We start from the raw sequence: 2,771 nt of genomic DNA on the forward strand, positions 1-2,771 counted from the left end.
TGGATGATGGCTGGATTGTTGATGATGAATGGATGATGGATAATGAATGGCTGGATGATGGCTGGATTGTTGATGATGAATGGATGAAGGAGCACAGATGAAATATTTTATTACATTTCTTTAATTTGCTGCGTGAGTATTTTTGTCGTGTGTAGGACTCAGAGGGAACTCTCCCGGCTGGAAGACCACATGAAGTCGGGTTCTGAAATGTGAACCGGGTTAAAATGTCTCATCTTCCTGCAGACTGACCCGACAGCAGGAACTCATGAAGGACATCTCCGTGTCCCTCGGAGGACGACCTCCTCTCAGGGGGACTTCAGGACCGCAGACGGAGAAGACGAGCTCTGCTCACGACCCGTCCACGACCTGGGGCTGCTGGCCGGTTCTGTCTGCTTCAAGTTTTGGTTCCAAAATCCTAACTCTCAGTCATTTGGACATTAAAGGACAGGAAGCGGTGGTCGGGTTATAAATCAGGATGAACCCGACCTGAGCGGAACTGAACACTGACCTGAACCCAAAACACAGAAACGGGTTTCAGAGGTCCAGGAGCAGCTGATCCTCCAGAGTGGACCGTCTCCACAAACACATCCAGGAGTGTTAACGCAGTGCCAGGGTGGAAAGACATCAGCAATGACCTCAGAGAAGCAGCATCATTCTGTAAAGGTCAAATGTAACGTCCATCATTATCCAGAAGAAAAGCTGGACTTGTAAAAGTTTGAATGTTAGAAAAAGTTTATTTAGAGTTTGGATGTTTTTATTTTTAGGTTTTCAATTTTCAGAGGGAAACGGGCTTTTAAGGAGGTCCACATTCGGAACTGGGTCACAGCTGGTTCTGAAGTTTTAGGTCGTACTAACCAAACTAACGTGTGGAACATCAAAGCAGACTAAAACATGTGGCGCGACATCCTGGACCTGCAGGTCCACCAGTCTCTGCTGCAAATGGATTTATTCCCTCAGTAGAACAGCCAGAAACTCTGAGGAGGTCAGAACATCTGTAGAACAATCAGAACGTCTGTAGAACAGTCAGAACATCTGAAAAACAGCCAGAACTTCTTTAGAACAGTCAGAACCTCTGTAGAAGTGTCAGAACCTCCATAAAACAGTCAGAACTTCTGAAGAACTGTCAAAACTTCTGCGGAACAGACATAACATCTGTAGAACAGTCAGAACATCTGAAAAACAACCAGAACTTCTTTAGACAGTCAGAACCTCTATACAACAGTCAAAACTTCAGTAGAAGTCAAATCTTCTGTAGAACAGTCAGAACCTCTATACAACAGAATGCTTGAAGAATAGTCAGAACTTCTGTAGAACAATCAGAACCTCTGTAGATCTGTCAGATCGACCAAAAAACAGTCAGAATTTCTGTAGAAATCAAATCCTCTGTAGAAAAGCCAGAACCCCTGAAGAACAGTCAGAACGTCTGTAGAGCAGTCAGAACCTCCATAAAAGTCAGAACTTCTGTAGAACAGTCAGAATATCTGAAGAACAGACAGAATGTCTGCAGAACAGTCAGAACTTCTGTAGCACAGTCAGAACCTCCATAGAACAAGAACTTCTGCAGAACAGCCAGAACTTCTGTAGCAGTCAGAACCTCTGTAGAACAGAACCCTTGAAGAATAGTCAGAACTTTTCTAGAACAGTCAGAACTTATGATAAACAGTGAGAATCTCCATAAAAGTCAGAACTTTTTTAGAACAGTCAGAATATCTGAAGAACAGTCAGAACCTCTGCAGATCTGTCAGAATCCCTGAAGAACAGTCAGAACCTCTGTAGAAAAGTGAGAATGTCTGAAGAACAGTCAAAACCTCCGTAGAACAGTTAGAATTTCTGTAGGAGTCAGAACCTCTGTAGAACAGTCAGATCATCCAAAAAAACAATCAGAACTTCTGTAGAAATGCCAGAACCTCTGCAGAAATTCAGAATTCCTGAAGAACAGTCATAACTTCTGTAGAACATTCACAACCTCTGAATAACAGTCAAAACCTCTGTAGAAAAAACAGAACCCCTGAAGAACTTCTGAAGAACAGTCAGAACCTCTTAAAAATAATCAGAACTTCTGCAGAACATTCAGAACCTCTGTAACAATCAGAAATTCTGAAGAAGTAAAAACTTCTGTAGTACAATCAGAATTTCTATAGAACTGTCAGAACTTCTGCAGAACAGTCAGAACTTCTGAAGAAGTCAGAACTGTAGAACGGTCAGAACTTCTGTAAAACAGCCAGAACTTCTGCAGAACAGTCAGAACCCCTGAAGAACAGTCAGAACCTCTTTAAAATAATCAGAACTTCTGCAGAACATTCAGAACCTCTGTAACAATCAGAACTTCTGAAGAAGTCAAAACTTCTGTGGAACAATCAGAATTTCTATAGAACTGTCAGAACTTCTGCAGAACAGTCAGAATTTCTGAAGAAGTCAGAACTTCTGTAGAACAGTCAGAACTTCTGCAGAACAGTCAGAACTTCAGAAGAACAGTCAGAACTTCTGCAGAACAGTCAGAACTTCTGAAGAACAGTCAGAACTTCTGTAGAATAGTCAGAACATCTGAAGAACAGTCAGAACATCTGAATAACAGTCAGAACTTCTGAAGTAGTCAGAACTTCTGAAGAACAGTCAGAACTTGTGAAGAACAGTCAGAACTTCTGAAGAAGTCAGAACTGTAGAACAGTCAGAACTTCTGAAGAAGTCAGAACTGTAGAATGGTCAGAACTTCTGAAGAACAGCCAGAACTTGTGAAGAACAGTCAGAACTTCTGTAGAACAGTCAGAACT

The sequence above is a fragment of the Nematolebias whitei genome, chromosome 12, assembly GCF_014905685.2.
Source record: "Nematolebias whitei isolate Nwh7 chromosome 12, NemWhi1, whole genome shotgun sequence".
NCBI lineage: Eukaryota > Metazoa > Chordata > Actinopteri > Cyprinodontiformes > Rivulidae > Nematolebias > Nematolebias whitei.